Source organism: Dipodomys spectabilis, unplaced genomic scaffold (assembly GCF_019054845.1).
Source record: "Dipodomys spectabilis isolate Male_0828 unplaced genomic scaffold, ASM1905484v1 ptg000024l, whole genome shotgun sequence".
NCBI lineage: Eukaryota > Metazoa > Chordata > Mammalia > Rodentia > Heteromyidae > Dipodomys > Dipodomys spectabilis.
Genome location: NW_024870701.1, coordinates 27,021,522 through 27,044,253, shown reverse-complemented (window position 1 = coordinate 27,044,253; position 22,732 = coordinate 27,021,522). Strand labels below are relative to the sequence as shown.

The following is a 22,732-nucleotide window of genomic DNA, read 5'->3' as shown; positions in this document are numbered from 1 at the left end:
AAACTAGGCATTGATGGTTTATGCCTGAGATGGTTTAGGCTGAGATCTGAGGATCTGAGTTACCAGTACATGCATGCGCACACACACAAAACTAGACTGTGATCACATCCAATCAAATTGGAACCTCTGGAGCTGACACTGTGCCTCTGCATTCCTATTTTTGTATGTGTATATGCTGTTCCTGGGGCTTGAACTTGGAGCTTGGACACTGACCTTGAGCTTTTCTACTCAAGGCTAATACTCTACCACTTGAGCCACAACTCCACTTCTGGCTTTCTTGACAATAATTGGAGATAAGAGTCTCACAGACTTTCCTGTCTGGTCTGCTACCGTGATGCTCAGATCTCAGCCTCCTGTGTAGCTAGAATTACAAGTGTGAGCCACTGGCACTTGGCTTGCATTATTTTTTAAAACATCCTGGGTGGTCAGGAAGCTAAATAACTCAAGCGAAAAATAAAGCACAAATGCTGGGTGCTGGTGGCTCACGCCTGTAATCCTAGCTACTCAGGAGGCTGAGATCTGAGGATCGCGGTTCAAAGCCAGCCCGGGCAGGAGAGACCGTGAGACTCCTATCTCCAATAAACCACCAGAAAACCGGAAGTGGCGCTGTAGCTCAAGTGGTAGAGCGCTCGCCTTGAGCTGAAGAGCTGAGGGACAGTGCCCAGGCCCAGAGTTCAAGCCCCACGACCGACAAAAAAAAAAGAAAAATAAAGCACAACTTGCAATTATAACACAATCTGTCCTCCTCTCTTCCTCCTTCTCTCTCTTTGAACATAGTCAGTTACCATTCTAACACAGAACCAAAATGACAGATAAGAGATTTCTACAGAAAGAAGACAAAGATATCCTCTTCTATTGTGCAAGGCCTTGGGCACGATCAACTCCTTAGAGAGCACATCTGGATGAATGCTACTGATGTGCGTAGTTTATGATCGATACTTGCACTTTATATCCACTACTTAGCATTTTGTGATCGGGTCAATCTCCTGGTTTTACATTAGTCACTACCATCCACTGCTTTTGTTATCCTTGTAAGCACCTGAGTTAAATGAACTCTGGCCGTGATTATCAAAGACAAGTACTGGGACTCGATGCAGGGGAAGCACAGTAAAGATTCTTCTGACATAAGAGGTAGAGGGAGGGGCTAGGAAGGTGGCTCAGTGGTAGAGCGCTTGCCTTGCATACATGAGGCCCTGGGTTCGATTCCTCAGCACCACATAAGCAAAAAGAAAAAAGCCGGAAGTAGCACTGTGGCTCAAGTGGTAGAGCACTAGCCTTGAGCTGAAGAGCTGAGGGACAGCTCCCAGGCCCAGAGTTCAGGCCCGACGACTAGACTCCCCCCCACCAAAAAAAAAGAGGTAGAGGGAATTTTTAGAGGACACTATAATTTTCATTGCCAGTAGAACTTGCCCACATACCAAAGGGCATGACCTACAAGAGTTGGGGACATGATTTGTGGCTAGTGGATAACCCACATTAATAGGGCCATGTAGAGTTCAAGCACTCATATTCTGACTCTGCAGATTAAGGAATTGATATTGCTCAAGGTATAAAAGAGGCATGTGCCAAATGCCAGTGGCTAATACCTGTAATCCTAACTACTCAGAAGGCCGAGATTTGTGAATCATGTTTCAAAGCTAGCCTGGGCAGGACAAGTCCAGAGGACTCTTATCTCCAATAAACTACTCAGAAAAAGCCAGAAGTGGCACTGTGGCTCAAGTGGTAGAGCAATAGCCTTGAGCACAAAAAGGCTCAAGGACAGCACCCAGGCCCTTAGTTGAAGCCCCAGAACCAGTTAAAAATAAATTTAAAAAAGGAGGTGTATGTGCCAGTACTTGGACTTGAACTCAGGGCCTCAAGCTCACTTGGCTTTTTCCACTCAAAGCTAGTACTTTATCACTTTAGCCATAGCTCTACTTCTGAATTTTTGCTAGCCAATTGGAGATAAGAATCTCTTGGACTTTTCTGACAGGGCTGACTGGAACTGTGATCCTCAGTTCTCAGTTCACAGTTTCCTGTGAAGCTAGGCTTACAGGTATAAGCCACCAGCACCCAGCTTTTTTTTTTTTTCCCCACCAATACCAGAGCTTGAACTCAAGGCCTTAGCTTTTTTGTTTAAGGCTAGTGCTCTACCAACTTGAACCACCACTCCAATTCTGGTATTTTTGTCTTTTCTTTTTCCCTCTTTCTCTCTCTCTCTTTTTGCTGGTTAATTGGAGATAAAGAGTCTTATGGACTTTCCTGCTCAGGCTGGCTTCAAACCACAATCCTCAGAACTTAGCCTCCTGAGTAGCTAGAATTACAGGTGTGAGCAACCAGCACTAGCTTTAATACTTTTAAAAGTTAAACAAATTTCCCCTTCCCCATGATGATGGATTGCTCTTAGAGACTCAATTCTTACGAAACAAAAAAAACACATAAATTATCAAGTACAGTCCGATTCATACAAGGTACTGTAATCTCTCCCCTCCCTCCCTCTCGCTCTCTCTCTCCACCTGCCCATCCTGGAAGAAGCCAGTTGCCACATGGTAACACTCTACACAGAGAACTCTGATTCGTGTGCTCCTCTAAGCCAAGGCAAGCCTTCAGCTCTCTACAGCCCTGCAACCATCTTCCCTGCAGCCTCCTGAGAGATGCTGGACAAGAAACATCCAGCTAAGCTGCTTCCACATTGCTGATCCACAGAAAGCATAACACATATTTACTTTTTTAAGATGCATCTTCTGAATTGTAGGATCATTTGTTACACAGCAATAGATATCTGATACATCTTTCCTTACTTTTCCAGTAAAAGTACTAACGCAGTTAAGGATGTTGAGCAAACTATGATTCCCCTGTCACTCGCGGAGTGAAGGATGAATATATGTGTCACAGTCCCTCTGGGGGAGTCTAAGGGAGAAACCATGTGCAGAGCTGGACAGAGCTCAGACAAGCAGAAGCATTCTGATCATGAGTGGGATCCATAACTGAGAGAGATTCAGACATCTCAAGCAAGCGTCCTGTACTACCTATGTGAGGAGACAAGATTCACCCTGCGGACGTCTCTCAGGAAGAAGGCAGTGGTCAATCTAGTGCAGCTTCATAAACAGCATGGAACAGAGAGAGGAAGCAGAACTCCCCTCAAATGACCCAAGCACAGATGCCCGCGATGGCACAATGCTGGACAGTGAGTGCCACTCAGCCAAGCAGCAGATGGACTTGGGAACAAGCAGCTCTGCTTGGCCAGCCTAAGGTGGACGTAAGTCCCCAAATGTCTCAGATATGTGGCCAGCTTTGGCAATCTGCTCACAAGGGAGCTCCAGATGGGCGCATCATTAGCAAAACGTCTGGGCCTGCCCTTGACTTGGTGAGGCATTCGGATGACCACTCTCTGTGGCCAAACAGGACAAACACAGACAGCGATCATACCCATCGCTTTCCACTTTTACCCATCCTTCCAGTCCAAGGCTCACTGCCAGCTCTCAACCACATCTACTCGGTTGGGCTGAAGCAGCAAAAGACATCTTGACAAAGGCGACCTATAAATCTCCATGCCATTACTCGGAGTGCAGACTATGCACTGGGGAGAGTCATAAATCTATCTGGGTGACCTCTGCCACTTCCTCCTCCAGCAGCCACTGGTAGCTTCCAAACAAGCCCCCTATTCAGCCATAGGATGATCCTACAGCCTGAAGGGGGAAAGGGTACCCCAGAGGAGAAGGGAGCCTGCAAAGATCCCTCCTGAGACAATGTGGGTGCTGAAGAGGACTGTCAGGATTGATTTCCTCGAGAGCCACTTGTTGAGATGTATCCATTACAGTGATGAAGAGCTCTAGGAGAGGAAAACCACAAAGCAAACTTTCATTATCGGGCTGAAGTGTGAAACACTTCCAGTGAAATCCATCCCTGTTGATTTCTTTCCAGATGGGTCAGGGATACATGAGAACTCAGCCCCAGCCCCAGCTCCTTGAACACTCGGCCCTAGCCAACAATGATTCCACAAAAATCCAAGTGCCAATAGCTCCCACCTGCAATCCTAGCTACTCAGGAGGCTGAGATCTGGGGGCCTCAGTTCAAAGCCAGCCTGGGCAGGAAAGGCCATGAAACTCTTATCTCCAATTAATCACCAAAAGCTGGAAGGAGAGCTGTGGCAGAACTCTGAGGTAGAGTACCTTGAGTGGAAACAGCTAAGGGACAGCACCCATGCCCTGAATTCAAATCCCAGTACTGGTACTAAAACAAATCGGAAAAACAGCCCACTGAAAAGTCTCTGTTCCCATCATGTGATGCTGGTTTGCAACTACACAGGGCATGGAGTGCTCTGGCTCTCCTCCTTCCTCCATGCTGCCTAGCCCTGGCGCCACCGTGTGCTAGGAACTTAGGAGGCTGCCCTGGGCAAGTCCCAAACCTGAAGAGGGACCGGCTTGAGAGGAGTGAAGTTCAGGCTGCCAATGGGAAACCCAGGACTCAAAATCTGTCTCAAGGTCAGAGAAGAGAGGAAGAGGACTCCCAGCTAGTGCAAAACAAGGAAAATGGGCACGCCTCACAAGTACACAGTGGGCACAGAACAGTCCAAACCCATCTAGGCCGAAGAGCTGGGATGGCCCCCTCCCTTCCAAACATGTCTCCTTACAGGGTTGCACTTTTGTGGCTCAACTGCCCCAATGTCACCCTTGATCTTCACCTTCCTTTCAGGTTTCTTGAAAACCATTATCTGTGCAGAGAGAGCACAGACGATATCACTTGGTAGAACTGCAAAAGAATAGACTGTCAGGGAAAAGTTGGAAAGGAGGCGCCAAGACCGAGGATGATGCAAGGACAAGATGAGGTAAAGGCCTGTCCCCCGGGACCCATCACTCCCCATGGGAACTCCTGGGACAATTTCCTGCATCGCTTGCAGGCCCCTATTTCCTCCTGTTTTCCAACTTGCAGGCAATGAGCTCAAAAATCTGCTCATCTCCTCACCTACATCTGTCCCTAATAACTTCATTTGTCCTCAGATCGACCCGGACTCCTCAACGTGAGGACAGGCCCCAGAGATCGCTAGGCTCTGCCTGCCCATGTAGGCCAAGCACCTTCTTGCACTGAACCTTGCATTCCCGTCTGACCATGTGTGGTTCTCTCCATTCCCCGACTCCCCCTCCCTAAGGCTTGCTCACGTTCCATCTTCAAGCGTGCTGCTTCTGGGATACTGCCCTACCTTCTTCTGCTGGCAAGCTCCTGAGATTCTTTAGGCATCACCTACTCCCAGATCCTCCACCCAGCCCATTCCTTCTGTCCATGTGTGTCCTGTGGAGGCCGGGAGTGCTGCCTCCACAGAGCACTGAATGACAGCACCAGGGCTCTCCCTGTGTTAGCTCATCACTCCCCTCCCCAGACTAACTGAATCGTCCTTTTCTGTTTAGCAGCAACGCTTGCAAGGTACCAAGTAGGGAGCATTGGTTTCATAATATTTTTGATCAATTAGTTTATCAATCTTGCTAGCCACGAGATCATTTTTCACTTCCTTATCTTGTGACCATCTCCTAAGCCCACAAGTGCCATCAAGGTGACTTTCCTCTGATCAGTGGAAGTCCTGGAATGCAGCAGTAGCATCTCCTGGGAAGATGACAGGGGTACTCATTCCTGGATTCCACCCCAGCCCATCTGAATCTGGGGCTCTAGAAATCCCCAAGCACTCTAGCAAGATTGGAGGTGGCTCAGGCTAAAGAACCACTACCCTAGAACGTTCTAAGACCCTAGGAAGCAGCTCCTATTATACTCAGTGGGCATCTATCTTAAGTGGTCTGGCCAGTCTCTTTTCCTAAGCCTCTCCACAGTGGAAAGGATGTGCTCAGGAGCCAGGCTTGGAAAAGCTTTCCCTCCCTTCCCATTGGACTAAACAAGCATCATCCTGGGAACAAAGGAAACCAGGCAACCCAGGAGCTCTGGGCTCTGCCGAGAGCTCTCTCACTAAGGCCTGAGCAGCAGGAGGCCCTGAGCAGACACCTGCTGGCCTGGACAAGGTCCACCGAAGGCCAACACCAGGGCTGGCACAACTTAATCTCACAGATGCCAGTTTCTGGTGATTCGTCTCTGAAGAACTATGTTGGACACCATCAGGAATGTGGTAGGTAGATGAGCCACATCTATCACCTAGAGACAATGGAACAGCAATTAGGAAGATCTTGGCTGTTGGTTTGGGCTCAAAGGATAACAGGTGGCTGGCTACGATGAAGGCCATGGCCATGAGTTGAATTGATTAGGTTCTGCTGCCCAGCCCAACACCCAGACCACAGCATACCATAGTCAGGGCTGTGGATATGACCAAAGAACCAGAAACGTATGACTTCTTAGCATTTACATTTCTTACAACTCCTCTAGTTTTTATTTCATACGTAACCATGTTTGAGCATCTACTATGCACAAAATGAACCTGGTCTGACTAAGCAGGAAGACTGTGTATTGGAATCCTCTGAAGAACGGATGCCTACTCCAGTCTCCCCAGAACACCAGACAGCTGGAGTGGATTCCAGTCATCAGTATTCTTAAAGCGCCCCAGATACTTCCCACATGCAGAACACTATCGCTTTTAAATAAAACAGAAATCTGGACCCATCCTCAGATCACATAGATAACAAAGGCACAATATGCATACATGCATATGCAGGTAAGTACACATATTCTCCAGGTGATGTCGGCCAGGGTGGGGGGAGGGGAGAGAGCTGCCATGTAATCGTCTGATACATGCACACAATGCACAGTGATCAAATCAATGCAATTAGCATATCTATTAAACATTCGTCATTTCTTTCTGTTGAGAACATTTAGAATCTTCTAGCTATTTTGAAGTATGTAATGAATTATCATTAACCATAGTTACCCGTCTGTGCTATACAACATTGGAACATACTTGTATCAGACTGTTACTTTGTACCACTTAACCAACCTCTTCCTATCTTCCCTTCCCCCGCCCTTCCCACACTGGGGTACTACTCCCTGCTCATTTTCCACTTCTATGTGAGCTCAATTGTTTTAGCTTCCACAAATGAGTGCAAATGTGAAAAGGATTTGTCTTTCTGTGGCTGGTGTATTTTACTTAACATAAAGTCACATAAGCTCAGGGACAGCACTTAGGCCCTGAGTTCAAGCCCCAGGACTGGCACAAAAAAACAAAAAACAAAAAAACTTGGAGGAAAATAAGCTCAATATTGCTTGTTCTTTTTAAGATTTCTTCTTCAGTATTGGAGTTGTAATTTAGTGTGACTGATTTGGTTAGGTTTGGGGTTTTTTTGTTGCTGTTTGTGTGGGGCTTTTTTGTGTGCCAGCATTGACCATTCTTATAAAACCTGATGACCGGAACAACTGCTCTCCCACATGACTGTGGCAGTGGGAGGGAAGTTGGACTGGAAGTCAGAACTGGGCTCTGAGCACCGGGACGCATCTATTTCCCCGGGGGATCTTGAGCAAATTAGGTGATCCTCAGGTTCCTCATCATGAAACAAAAGAATAAATACTCTCAAAGCTGGTTTTCTTCTAGCTCAAACATCATGTGGTTCTAATTCTTTTCTGGACAATGAGATTAGTCTTTGTGGAAGTGGCTAAGTTTATTACTTTGGTTTTCCGAGAAACGGATCATCATCTGGAAGAGACTACCTTGACTATCCAATTCCATAAAACAAAGTAACTTAATTTGTGTACTCAATATACTGAACTCAGTAAGGCTACCAAAGGAAAAGAGAGAGTGTCCATACTGATGGAATTATCAAGAATTGCATTCTAACAATGATTTTCAACACAGAATGAAATGGATACTGTGACATGAAACCAGAGAAGAGATATCATCTGGAAGTGCTGAAAAAAGAAGGAGGAGGAGGAAGAGGAGGAAGTGGAGGAAAAGGAGGAGGAGGAGGAAATCTCTAGCATTAAGTAGTTAAGTTGTACCCATCAGGGATAAAAGGACACTGAACAAATTTGGTTTCTATAGCCCTCTAAGACAAACCATCCATTTCCCCCAGGCACAAGTTTTCACATATACCTGTTAAATGAGACTTATATAAAAATACTGGTCTGACAGTAGACAATGCCATAAGGAGATTCAAAAACGCTATTATAAGAAGGCTTTATAAAATATTGTATAATGTAAATTACAACAAAGTATGGAAGATACGCTTGATATATAGAGATATATAGATATAGATATACTAAGCACATGTTCAGACTTTGGATGAATGATTTATTATAAAAGCCAGAATTTCCACTGAGAAAGTCTAGAAGGTAAATCTATGACAGGATCTTAAATTTATGTGTCTTTTTGTCTCCCACCTTTGTAACTTTTCAACTTATTTGCTTATTAAATTAAAATGTTAGCTTATTTTTCAAACTAAGTAGATTAACAACTGGGATTGAGCTCAGTGGTAGTGTGCTTCTTTTGTATGCACAAGGCTCTGGGTTTAATCCCCCTCAACACACACACACACACACACACACACACACACACACACACACACACACACACGACAAAAGAGTATAAACTGTAAAACAACAACTCTTTACCCTAAACTCAATTTTATTTTATCACTATTAACAAAGCCTTCTGTGCCCTTGTAGAGAAAAGCTTATACATATGTACATATTGCTGGGACATGTACACTTTTATTCTTGGTATCCATTACTGGAAAGATCTCATTTCAAATAATCCAAGTTTAAGGCAGTGTAGTTTTGGATTACCAAAGTCTGGCATTGCTTTTAGTAGTGAGAATAAAATAATAATGTTAGTTTTTAATTTCTTACCAATAGGGTGGTAGAACGAAAGACAAAAAGGTTCTTTATTAAGGAAGCCAAATCTAGGATGGAGTGTAGAGCAAAAACACCGTATTGTTTGTTGGTTAAAGAGACAGGAAAGTCAGCAGTTAAGGAATGACAGAGGTCTGGTTCTGGATAAATTGGAGAGACAAACCAAAGGAGACTCTTAATTCTTGTTCCATAAAAGCACTTTGGTTTCATATGCAAAGAGGGCACCTAAGAAAAATGAGTTTGAGGGGACTAAAGACTTCTTGGATAATTTGTGGAGAATTGAGGACACACACAAAGATTTTGAGACAGAACTTTGAGCTTTTTTCCCCTCAAGTATTTAAATAAACTTATATGTTCTCTTATTTTCCTCCACTGAAAGACCCAACCACATTAATAAAGACTTGAGTCTTGGTTGTTTTTTTTTATTCTTTTATCTTTAATCTACATGCAGATGAAAAAAGTGGGAAGGTATAGAAAAATGGGAAAGAGTCAGGTGTTGATGGTATACACTTATTATCTCCACTATTCAAGAGGCTGAAATTTGAGGATGGAGGTTTGGAGCCAGCCCAGGCAGAAAAGTCTATGAGACTCTTGTCTCCAATTAACCACCAAAATGTCAGAAGTGAAGGTGTGACCCCAGTGGTAGGATATCAGCCTATCAGGGAAACAAACAAACAAAAAGAAAACTAAGAGACAGAGCCCAGGCCCTGAGTTCAAGCTCCAGGACTGGCATGCATGCATACATACACACACATGCACACATGCCACACACGCACACACACATAAGTTAGCTTTTCAGCACACAATATGGTGAGAACTATTTACCAGACATATTCCCACTTTGGTGTAATAAGCTCTCTCCTTCCTCCATAACCCACCATTCTTCTCTCTGTTATTTGGACAGCACACAATTCAAAGGCTTTATTACATGAAGATGGATGGGCTTTTAAGGACCCTTTTGAGTCTTAGACTGTGGGTCTTGAAACTATATAGTCATTTGTAAGAAAAATTTCATTCTCTCTCTTCCAATCTTGAAAGCTCAAAACACTTCCACTAGTGACTCCATTGTTACCCACATCACTCCTCCTCCTCCTCAGTGATTTACTGCAATCATCTTCCTCTTACAAATAAAATCATTTCAGACTTTGAACTTCTCCTGTCCCTTCTATTCTGTTGAAAGAGCTATAATACCTTGCTGTTTTGAGTTATCTAAGAAACTTCTGGACACTTAAGCTGGCTGCCAGTGACTCATTCAAGAGGCTGAAATCTGGAGGATTGTGGTTCAAAGTGTGATTCCAATGGTTGAGCACCAGCCAAGAAAACAAGCAAGCTAAGCAAGCTGGAGATTCTAAGTTCTAAATCCCAGTACTAGCAAAAAAAAAAATCTGGGCACTTGGTAAAAACCTGTCACTCCCTAAAGGCAAGGTTCTTTGTGTTTGACAAGTAGAAGTGTTTGCTCAGCATATTCTCCTGATCTCCCTCTGGCTTTTATAAATGTTATTGAACTGGCAGCCTATTATCTATTAGCAGACAAAATTGTCTCAAAATGGCAAGGGGAAAAAATCTCATCCAAATAAGTGGAAAAATCTAACAAAAGAAATATGGACAATATAGTTATTTTTTCAAATCACTATATCTCTTTTAAAAAAGAAAATCAACTTAAATGTCTGGGTCACTGATAAGTGAAAAGAAATTTGAGTTTTTATTTAAAAGTGAATCACAGTGGAGAAATTAATTTGCTTCATTTCAGGCTGAAGAGTCACGGTTCATAAATTCTTATGGCTGGTAGAACTTTCTAGTGACTGATTCCAGAAATAACCACAGAAGGGTACGTTTTTCCCAGACAATAGAAGAACTGTCTCTTCAAAATTCATTAGGTCATTAGCATTTCTCCCAAAGGGATTGGTCACAGCCTAGAACTACATGTGAAGTGAGTGACAGATCTGTTCCCTCACGGACAGTTATTAAAGCCTAATGGGATGACTTCTATTTCTAGCAAGATGGTAGACTGTCATTGATATTCTTTCCTATGTGTGAAGCACTGTAAAACTAGATTTTAAACAAATCACCACGGAACACGCAAAAGGTGCTACAGTATGAGTGATCTCCAAAAAGTTTGTAGAGATACCTCGTACACAGGACCCATCCTTCTAAGACAGCAAACTTCTAGTGGCTACCCTCTTCATCCTGGCTACACCTGAAAGGTGTAGACAGCAATAGAAACAAGATCTAAGTTTTCAAAGGAGAAAGGTGCTCAACTGTAAAACTTAGAATCTCCTCCCTAGCCCCCAAAAGCCAGGGGATGCTCTGGTAAGGTAGTGATGAAGACCTTCACCACACAGCCCAACCTTATCAAACTGAGCAAATACAATATTCTCATGGTATTTTTCTCTGGCTTCATTAATGCTGAAGAACACATTATGAGACTGGAACAGGGTAGAGGGGGAAACATTTGGCAGTAGATAACACATGGTTGAACGTGTAGCTTCTAAATGCTAAAAGGCTCCTTAAGCCTCTGACCAAAAGAACTAGAATCGAGAAGAGTCACCTGAGAAGATAATTCTGAGTTCTGGACCTGGACAAGACTGTTCACTCGATGCTTTGGCCATAGATGAGAAGTTCTGTTTTCCATATGGAAATGTTAGGGGCCATGTTGAATGGAAGAAGCTTCCTGAAGCTAAAATAGTCACTTATTTTTTACTTCCTTTTTTATTTCTTTTGTTGTTATTGGGTTTTGGTTGGTGGTGGTCTTGTTTAGGGGTTTTGTCATTTGTGAAGACTGGCCCTTGAACTTGGGGCCTCATGTTCCCACTCAGCTCTTTTTTTTGCTTGTGCTGCTCTACTACTTGAAACACACCTCTATGTCCAACTTTTTGCTAGTTAATTAGAGCTAAGAGTTTCCTGGATTTGTCTGTCTGAGTTGACTTTGATCCAAGAGTCTCAGGTCTCAACCTCTTGAATAGCCACATGGCTTTCTTTTTAATTCCTATAGTTGCTGGGAAGAAGAGTACCTTCCTCCCTCATCACTCCCTCCAAGTTCTTCTCTTCACAGAACTTCTGTTCACAGGACAGGAAAGACAAGGAGTAGGGACCTAGATAGAGACTGATGGTTAAAGGGACTCCAGTTACCAGTTATGTGACCTCTCTACCCGCTCACCTGCCTTATTAGGAAAAGCCTGAGGAATTAGTCTCATGTAGGAAAACAGATCTATATTTACCTGTGTCCAACTAGTAGAAATTTATTCATCTCAACCTCTGCTTTCCAGCTGATACCAGAAGACAGGTTGGAAGCAGATGGAGAAAGTTTCTAGTTGTAGGCAAGCCAAGAGCAACTGGTGATTGGTGCATCTCTCTGGTTGGTCTCGAAGATGATTCAGATTCTGTCCTGCCTCCTGTTGGCAGTAGGGAACTAGGTGATTTGAGTTCCCAGGGAGCTCAAGAAAGAAGTGTGGAGGAAACAAAACTTCTTAAAAGTACCCAGAGCAGGCTGGGAATGTGGCTTTGTGGTAGAGTACTTGCCTCAACTGCAGGAAGCCCTGAGTTCAACTCCTTGGTACCACAAAAACAGAAAAAGCTGAAAGTGGCACTGTGGCTCAAATGGTAGAGCGCCAGTGTTGAGCACAGAAAGCTCAGGGACAGTATCCAGGACCTGAGTTCAAGCCCGAGGACTGGCAAAAAAAAAAAAAAGTACTAAGAGCAAAAAAAACAGGGAGGGACCCAAGACTTAAGACAGAGAGAGAAGGACCACTTTGAACCACTTGGGGAGACTATCCAATCCACTTGGGGAGACTGGCCAATCCTAGCTGAATCACACACTCCCAGCCTCATGGAATCAAGAGGCCGGAGCAGCCCCTGAATTAAACCCCAAGGACCTGGACTCTGGGAGAAAGAGAAAACAAAAAATAATCTGTCCTCATGTCATCTTGGATGCCTAGAAAATCGCAAGCCCCCAAATTGACTTAGCATTGCTGACCCCCCAGAAAAACCTACAGAAGCTAATTAAAATCCTCTGGAATGCAAGTCACTTTTATCACCATCAGCAAAAGCCTCAAATCATTAAATAAAAAATATCATTTATTTTATTAGGCATTATTATTTTATTACCAGTGTGTGGGAGCAGGGGGAATGCTACCAACTATAAATATAAGACTCCATTCATTGTAAAACACATCTTTATTTCAGAGACTAAAATGTAACACTATGAACATCATACAATGGGTGGAATATGGAATTTTGAATCAGGTTCTTATGTAGCCCAGGCTGGCTTCAAACTCACAACCCTCCTACCCTAGCCCCACTGGGTGCTGAGATTTATAGGCAAGGAGTATCATGCCCAGTTATGAATATATTTTTTCAAAATAATACTCAACACCCATTCAAAATAGCCAAGCAGACATGAAAATAACAACATAAATATAAACAATCAAGAGAACCAGAGCAACTCAGAGAGGGGGAATGCTTAGGTATTCCAGAAGAAAAAATTTCCAAGTATAGAATATAAACCATGTCGGCTTAGCAAATTCAAGGAGATAAAAAGCTGAACTTAAAAAAAATAAGAGAAACTCAGAGCTCTATAAAGTATTGTCACAGATTGCAATATAATTACAATGCAGTATAACATTACAAAAAGAACTACATATCTACAAGAGAAATTCAGTAAAACCAGGAATGCAACAAACAGATGGATTTAACCGCAGATGAGATGCAGGTGAAGACACACACTGTGACTTGGAAGACAAATCATAATAAGAAACTATTCAGAATGTAGCCTAAAGACATGTTTAAAAAAACAAATAAAAATGATGTGAAACACAGAAAGGGGGTAAGAGGTTTAGAAGACACAGTGAGGAAATTTAAGATAACAAAATGACTTCACAAAACAATGTTCTCCAGGAAATAGATGGGGAGTTCGAAGGAAGTTGCTAGCACTCCTCAACCCAGCTCCCTCAGGACCAACTGTGCCATGGGGGCAGGCCACATTGGCAAAGATCCAGAAGTAGTTGGCAGTAGCTAAGTATGTACCCAAGGGTGGTTATTTACTTTTCTGTGCGTCACTTCTCTTGTTGGTAATAGAGATGAGTGACAGCACCCACTTCACAGGCTAACACACTTAGCAGATTGTGATAATGTTGGCCTCTGCAAAGGGCCACACTCTCCATTTAAGTTTGCTTCAGGAAGCCACAGGCAACTCTACTACTGTGAATGAGACCAGATCACCCTACACCTGGAAGTCTCGGTATCAAAATCATAGAACATAGGGTTGGATAGAAATTTCTTACATCCGTTATATCTGTGAAATGAAAGGCATATGGTTTTCTCTTTTGAAACATGGCTTTCTATATACAGATGGATTTTCTTTTGTTGTTGGTCATGGGACTTGAACTCTGGGTATGGGTGCTGTCCCTGTGCTCTTCAGCTCAAGGCAAGCACTCTACCGCTTGAGCCACAATACCACTTCTGTTTTTCTAGTGGTTTATTGGAGATATGAGTCTCACGGACTTTCCTGCCTGGGCTGGCTTTGAACCATGATCCTCAGATCTCAGCCTCCTGAGTAGCTAGGATTACAGGCATGAGCCACCGGTGCCCAGCTTACAAATGAATTTTTTTAAACCACCACACCCAAATAGAAAAATAGGTAATTCATTCACATTCACACACACATGCAGACACGCACATGCGTGCACACACACACACATACACACACACACAAATACAAATAGGAAACAATCCTATAGAAAGTTGTTGAGTTATTTGGGTAACCAAAATGCAAATGAAAACAACAAACTTATGAGGTTTTGTTTTTGGTTTTGTTTCTGTTTTTCTGGGGGAAGCATAAACACAGAGTTGCTTGCACACAGCCATGGCAGGGAGAAATCAAGAATAAACTTACCGTCTACTAATAGCAAAATGTTATTTTAAATTAAGGAGCTTCCAAATAGTAAATTATGCATCCATTAAAAATTACATCTTACCAAGAGTTTATACTATAAACTGTTCTAGTAGGAACTGAAAAAAGAAAGCTAAACCTTACATTTATATGTACACTATGGTCTCAGTTAATTTGGATGAATTTTAAAATGAACTGACAAAAAAATAAATATAACAAAATATGAATGGGGTAATCACAGGTAGATTGTAGATTTGTTTCTGCTTCTTGCTATTTCTCATAATGAATATATATCACTTTCCTAAGTAGGAAAAGAAATGTTTTCCTTCTTTTTCCAATGTTGGGCATCAAATCCCAGACATTAGTCATATTAGCCAAATGTATTACATCCTATCCCCTAAATACTCTCATTCAAATTATTTACTGTAAAAAATAATATTAAAGAATACTAAGCTGGGCACTGGTGGCTCACGCCTATAATCCTAGCTACTCAGGAGGCTGAGATCTGAAGATCAAGATTCAAAGCCAGCCCAGGCAGGAAAGTCCATGAGAGTCTTATCTCCAATAAACCACTAGAAAACCAAAACTGGCACTGTAGCTCAAGCATTAGAGAGCTCACCTTGAGCTGAAGAGTGCAGGGACAGCGCCCAAGCCCAGAGTTCAAGCCCCACGACCAACCAAAAAGAAAAAAAGAATACTAAGCTGGTGACTGATACTCATAATCCTACTCAGAAGGCTGAGATCTGAGGACCCAAGTCTGAAAGCCACCAGGGCAGGAAAGCCTTTGAGACTCCACCTCCAATTAACCTGCAAAATGCCAAGCTCGATGTGTGCTCATCTGGTAGAGCACCAGCCAGAAGCCAGTAGGATACCACAAGAGAACAAGGCCTAAAGTTCAAGCCCCAGAGCTACCAAAAACAGAAAAGAAAAGAAAGAAAGAAAGGAAGGTGTTATCAAGTAATCTCATTCCACCTATCCACACAGTATTACCTGTGTGTGTGTGCACATACCCTTGCTATAGATGCAATTATTTTAAATCTATGCATTGGTCTGTCAGGATTAGGGGCCCTGGAAATGAGGCAAGGCATTAAAACTTTTCCTACCTAGAACTCCTCCACCAACAAACTCTGGCATCCAGGAAGACAGAAGCAGTGCCGAGTTTCAGAGATGTAGCAGATTCCTGGCTCCTGCCCCAACCTCCTCATTGACCTCTATGTAACCCTGACAAGTAATCTTATTCCTCTCAGCCTCCATTTCCCCATTTATATAAGAGGCAACAAGAACTGGCTACGGGCTCCTAAAATCTCTTACTAGGGGCTGGGAAGGTGGCTCAGTGGTAGAGCGCTTGCCTTGCATGCCTGAGGCCCTGGGTTCGATTCCTCAGTACCACATAAGCAAAAAGAAAAAAGCCGGAAGTGGCGCTGTGGCTCAAGTGGTAGAGCGCTAGCCTTGAGCTGAAGAGCTGAGGGACAGCGCCCAGCCCAGAGTTCAGGCCCCACGACTGGACCCAAAAAAATAAAATAAAAATAAATTTTAAAAAATCTCTTTCTAGACTACTCTCAGTGAATGTATATAACATCGGTAAACAGATACCAACACATGAATTTTTTTAGACAAATCAAATCAGTTTAAATATAAGAGGAAGACTGGCTACAGTCTTTTTATGTTTATTAAGCTAGACATAGATATATTGATAGATTAGCCTCGCACAAAGCCTCATGCATTCACAGCAACAATTTCAATATTCTCTCCCTAGGTTGCTTCACAGTCAGAAAAATTAACTAATTAAGAAATGAGTCAAAGCCTGGTGTCAGTGCTCACACCTGTATACCTCAGGAAGCTAAGACCTAACTAAGGATATACTCAGGACACAAAGATTTAAGGAACATGGTTCGAAACCAACCTGGTAAGAAAATCCATAAGACTCTTATCTCCAATTAAGTACTAAAAAAGCCTAAGTGGAGCTGTGGCTTAAATAGTATAGTTCTAGTCTTGAGCAAAAAAATCTCAGGGACAGCACCTAGGACCAGCATACGCTCTTCCCCTGCCCCCCACCAACTCACCCATACACAGGGATAAGTCTAAATTGGAGAGTTTCTCTAGGTTTTAGTATTTTAGCTTTTTTAAGCCCTTAAATTGATTATCCCTTCTCCACCCACACTCCCCCCGAAAATAAAGAGAAGATAAATATTTCCCACTTAGCTTGTTTCAATACAAGAAGCTCTCACACCAGCTTTGGGTGTTCCAAAAGATAAATGTGAACCAATGAACTCTTACTGTAAACTTTCCAACTCTTCCAATGAGCTGGAGAAGAGTTTCACTCACTTTCTGGAATGATGACTTGGTACTGCCCAACCTCACAAGGTGCAACGAGTCACTTCTACCCACAGGTGGAACTCAGCCTCTTGCTGGACCTGAACTCATCTGGCCCTCATTCTTACACAAACGCTGCTGTGACCTGGCCTCACTGAAGATATGAATCTTCTTGCTTTTGAGGACAGACACCACCAAAAGTACAGGGTATGCTGGAATTAACATTTCTATTTTGATCCATGTGCTAGATTTAAGCCGACATTTTGAGAATCTGCCTTCGTGGAAGCCCATCCCCTGGTATCCTTCTCATGCAGACACGTTTGTCCAATCAGAGCCCTTCAATTGGTTTTCCCAGAACCCTTCCAAGGCCTGGTCATTTCATCTTTTTTTTGTGACAGTACTGGGTCTTGAACTCAGGGTTTCATGCTCTTGCTTAGCTTTTTTCTGTTCAAGGCTTACACTCTACCATTGAGTCATGTCTGAGTTTTTAATGATTAATTGAAGATAAGTCTCATTCCCCACCCCCCCCACACCCCCTATCTGCTTAAAGAAGACTGGGAGGCACCCAGGACTGCATAAGCAGCAAGTCCCAGGGTATCAGGCCACAGTGCTGAGTTCTCCCCTGCCCCTCCCCCCCCCCCCCCCCCCCCCCCGCCACTTCCCTGCTCCGGGGATGCCCACCAGCCACTGCCCGGTCAGCAGGCTGGGATGATCCTGTGTCTAACAAAGAGTAGACATACACATATATGCATACACTTGTTAGGTGACCATTCTCCCATTTGAGCCATACCTCCAGTCCCCACCACACATTTTTTTATAGGACTAGGGCTTGAACTCAGAGCCTTGCAGTCACTAGGCAGGTTCTCTACCAGTTGAGCCATGGCTCCAGCCCATTTTGATTTGGTTATTTTTGGATATACCCTTATGTTTCCCCCCCCCCCCGTCCCTCCTGAAATGTGATCCTCTAGCTCTATCTCCCACATACTTGGATCACAAGTACATACCATTAAACCCTGACTTGTTCTTTCAGATAGGATCTAGCTAATCTATCTTGCTTGTGGCTCAAGCCACAATCGTCCTGATTTCTAGCTGGGATTATAGGCATGGACCACCACACCTGGCCAATATTGTTGATTCTAATAGGAAAGTACTCATCTGGAAAGTTCCACAAAGCTAATCACACATTTCAGTTACCTTCTTGAAAAGATCCAAGTTCAAAGGAGGAGGCTGCAATGCTTGGTAAGAAATGTACGCATTATCCTGCCCATGTAATTGTAACCCCTCTGTACAGTATGTTCACAAATAAAATTAAGTTAAATTAAAAAAAAAAAAGAAAAGATCCAAGTTACCTTAAGTCCTCTGCCAAAAAAGTGGACACAACTATGTTATAGCATACTGCATAATAACCAGCACCCCCTTCGAACATCAGTCTTCAACCAGGGCTGATGTTGGAGGGAGGAGCTAATACGGAATGGGTAGAAACCAGGGATGCTGTTACACACCATCAATTCACAGGACCCCTTCACAGCAAGAAGTCATCTGGTCCAGGGTCTCTGTCAATGCCATGGCTGAGTTTCCAGCCTCAAAGTAATGGCCACATACAGGAAGAGAAGCAAGGGTTCCCACTGCACAACAATCTTCAGAGCTTGGGGTAGAGTATGCAAAGGCCAGGTGGCTCACCTTTCTGATATACTAAAAAGTAGTCCAAACACTGCCATCCTAGCTACTCAGGAGGCTGAGATCTGAAGATCACAGTTCAAAACCAGCCCTGGCAACAAAGTTCCTGAGACTTTTATCTCCAATGAACCACAAAAAACCCGAAGTAGAACTGTGGTTCAAGTGGTGGAGTACCAGTTTTGAGCAAAAAAGGATAATGGACAGTACCCAGGCCCTGAGTTCAAGCCCCAATACCAGCACAAAATGTAAAAAGGAAAAAAAAACCTCTGATGGAAGGAAGTAAAATGAAAATTATGTGAATAGAGGGCCTGCAGGACCCTGGCCAAGTCTGCTCCATGGTGAGATTGTGGCATCATTTCACAAGTGCCAGGAAAGGACTTGACTCTACCTTACCTCCAGCACCCTCTTGTCCGGGCTTTATCTCTCACCGTAGATGCAGCCTTTCATGCCAGAACGAGGTTTAAAGAGCAAAGACCCCTGGATAAGAGAACACAATGACCTACATTCATATTCCAGACAAAGTGACAGGTGACAGACTGTTTTCCTGACACCTTTTCATACAAAGAAAGAAAGATGGTGAAGAAGATGAGAGGCAGCAGGTCCTGAGGAAGGAGGAAACAGGTGAGAAGCAGAAGGCAAGGGTCCAGCGCAATACGTGTCAGTAAGTCCACAAACTTTCTGTGGGGCAGACAAGGAGGATGGAGGCACAGAAGCAACCAAAAAATCACATTGTTGGAGATTACAGTCAACTGTAGCCCAAGTGGAAAAACTCCAGGAATAAACTTGAAAGAACTGTAACCCTAGCTACTCAGGAGGCTAGGATCCTGGCTCAAAGCTAGCTTGGGAAGAAAAGTTCTTGAGGCTCTTCTCTCCAATTAACCAGCAAAAAGCCAGAAGTGGAGGTTTGGCTCAAGTGGTAGAATGTCAGCCTTGAGCAAAAAAAGCCAAGTGAGTATGAAGCCCTGAGTTCAAGTCCCAGTACAGTCCTCCCAAAAACAAACACGCAAACAAAACAAAACAACTGTAGACAAGAAGAGATGCCTCCAAAGCTGGGGCAGGAGACACAGGTCCTTGCAGCTGTAAGACAAAAACTGCTGAGTGATGTCCTGTCTGACACCTAACTCAGTTCTTGTCATAGTAAACCCACGTCAGACAGGTGTGCCTGTGCAAAGAATGGAAACTGTTCCAGATGAATATCTACCAGATTCTCAAGGTTCAGAGGATGGACTGTCCTCCTGGCCTGGAGTCTCCCCTCAACTGGGGATGCAGCTTTTCTACTTTTCTTGGCCATGACAAACCTAGTTCATCTCCCAAAACTAGCTTGCATTTCCTCTATAAATTCCTGGTTGGGTTTTTCACAAAGGACCAAGAGGCAAGATGTGAGGAGAGTTCACAGTAAAAATACTATAATGTGATTTTCTCCATTTTAAACAAATTTAAAGTGGAGCTTAGAAATAATCGAGGAAGAAAAAGTTCATTATACCAAGAAACAGGGACAAAGAGCTTACCAAAAATTACTGGAGAGCCATGTAAAAAGAGAAAGCATAGAAGCATAGAGAACATTCTCAGTGTGCAATAAAAGAAAAACCACAATTCTTGGAGGTTAGACAGGCAGACAGACACAGAGTGGGTAGGTGTTTCCTGGCTTTTCCTTGGCTGTCCAAGTTACTCTTTTATGAGTTTACCTCAAAAACTGTTAGATCCTTTGAGACAAAGACTATGTGCAGATAACATTTCTCAGTAACGGCTGTGTAACAGTGCAGGTGCTCTGATAGTTGGGGGTAGACTGAGAAGCTATGGTTGTCTTGTCAATCTGGATCAAGATTCTAGGATAATCAGAGTGACAGATTCATCAAATCTCTTAGAAGGACCCTTAACCCATTTGATACAGACCTCAGCCCCTCCCAGCCTTGTGCAATACTGGGGGTTTTCGAAGCCCTCACCCCCAGCCCGGGTGTGGAGCTGTCCTTCTTGGTGTCCCCTATCCTTTCCACCATCTATTCATTCTTTTTTACTTGACTCCCTAAACATGAGGGCTTTGCTGTATTAACCTTTCTTTGTTCCCTGATAATTACAAGCACTTTGTTCAAAGGAACTGCCAGATTTAGGGTACTCCCCTCCTCTCCCTTTCTTCCCCCACCCCAATTCCCTTGAATAGAGGGTAACTGGATTGGAAAGAGGATCCAAAGCAGGACTTTTCATTATTCTGCTCTGCTCAAAATAATGAGCACAGAAGCTACCGTCAAGTGAAGACCAGGAATGGAAGACTCAAAGGTCAGAAGATCAATTCTCCCCCCTTGCAACAAGAACAAAACATACAAACAAACAAACAAACAAACAAAAACCTTTTTGCACGTAGTAGGCGCTCAACAAGTAAATAGTACAAGAAGGTCAACACATAGCAACCGAGAACACGGTCGGTACTCAGTAAGTACTTACCTATTCCATTGAAGACATTGGGTGTGCATACAGTGGGTGCTCAATAAATACCTTTTGAAGGAAGCTGATTGATCTCTGGACAGCTGCCGTGCACGTAGAAGCCACCACGCCCCCAAGAAAGGTTATGAAATTGAATAGTAGCGCTCGCTCTTTACAGAGCCGGGCAGAGGTGACATTAATCACATCGCAGGCACAGATCCATGAATGGAAGTAGCGCTTTCGAGAGCGCAGGAGAGGCGCGTGACAGCGCGCGGCGGCGGGCGGGCGCTCGCTCACTCGGGACCCGGGGGGGGGGGGCTCCCCCCGCAGCCGGCCGCCCAGGATGGATTAGTGGTTCGAATCCATTCACAGCCCAGGGGGCGATCAGCCGCCGCCGCCGCCTCCAGCTCGCCCACTTGACACTTAGGGGCGGCACCTGGAACTCCCACCGCGGCCCCGCGCGCGGGCAGCGCCCACCCCGGCTTGGCCCCGGGTTCCGAGCGCGCAGAACAAAAGCCAGAGCCCGGCAGGCTTTCGGATGGGGAGCCGCGGGGGAGCGCGGCGGGGGTCCCCTCGCTCTGGGGGATCCCCCCAATTGGTGGGTGGGGGGACTCCCCCCGCATGAACCGTTGGCAGGGAGGAAAGAAAGGTGTGTGGGGGGAGACCGATCCTACAACCGAGGTCCGAATCTGAACTCACAAAGCGACACCCCTGCCGTGACCCCAAAGGTGCAGGCTGCTCCCAGGGTCGCCCCGCGGCGCCCGGTTCACGCCCCCCAGGGAGCCCCGCGGCCGCCTCCCGCGGCGAGCCGGCGACCCCCGGACGGCGCCCGCGCGCGCGCGCGGGGCGCGGAGCCCAGGGCGGCGGGTCCCGCTGGAGGCAGCCTCCCGCCCCGGCGCTCGCCGGCCCCGACCGGGGGGTAGGTTCGAGTCCGGAGAGGCGGGGGTGGAGGGGAGGCGTGAGGGAGAAGCAGCCCCTCCTTGCTCCCCGCTTTCCCCGGAGCCCGCGGGACTCTGGCGGTCGCAGGACCCGGAGCCACTTACCGAGATGGAGCCCCGAGCGCGGCGGCCCGGGCGCGAGCGGCGCCTTTGTCTGCAGCCGCGGCGCCGGCGCGCTCGGCCAGGCGGGTCCCAGCCCCAGCGCGCGGCCAGCTCCCGCGGGCGCCCCGACAGTCCCCGGCTCGCGGGTCCCGCTCGGGCTCGGACTGCCACCGCGGCTCCGCCCCGAGCCCGGCCCCGCCCCCGGCCCGCCGGGCCCCCCACCTGCGGCGGCGGCGGCGCGGGGAGCCGGGCCCTGGGCGGCCCGGGCGGGGGCCTCCCGCGCGCGCTCCGCTCCGCCCTCCGCAGCCGCTCCGGGGCCGGGCGCGCGCCGCGTTCACCGGCCTTCGTGCAGCCAGCCTCCAGGAGGCAGCCTCACCTGGGCGGCCCCGTTCCAGGACAGCCGGGCTTCCCTCCTGGGGGACACTCCCGGGGTCCTCTGCCACCGTAAAAGCCTATCCTCCCCGTGCTGGGGAAGGGAGGGAGATGGGGGGGGGGGCGGGAAGTGGGGTCCTCTTCAAACCCGACTTCACGGTCAGGTTAACCGGCACGGCGGTGGGGGCCGTGGTGGGGGACAGGGGAGAAGGGAGACGGGGCCGGCGGGAGTCCGACGGCCCCAGTCCCATGGAGACCCACGCAGGTGCAA

The 22,732-nt window shown here is 45.6% G+C and overlaps 1 protein-coding gene across 3 annotated transcripts in view; it reads right to left on the bottom strand.

Moving 5' to 3' along the window:
• Window positions 1-22,152, bottom strand: part of Mapk4 (mitogen-activated protein kinase 4) — a 117,976-nt gene extending 95,824 nt beyond the window's left edge. For 2 of the 3 annotated variants that reach the window (XM_042675327.1, XM_042675331.1), the window contains exon 1: window positions 22,093-22,152. The gene's annotated coding sequence lies outside the window, so the exon portion shown is untranslated. Of the gene's footprint in view, window positions 1-19,024; window positions 19,086-22,092 lie in introns of those variants that run through there. The other variant, XM_042675329.1, reaches the window with a different exon arrangement.
• Between the last annotated feature and the right edge of the window lie 580 nt (window positions 22,153-22,732).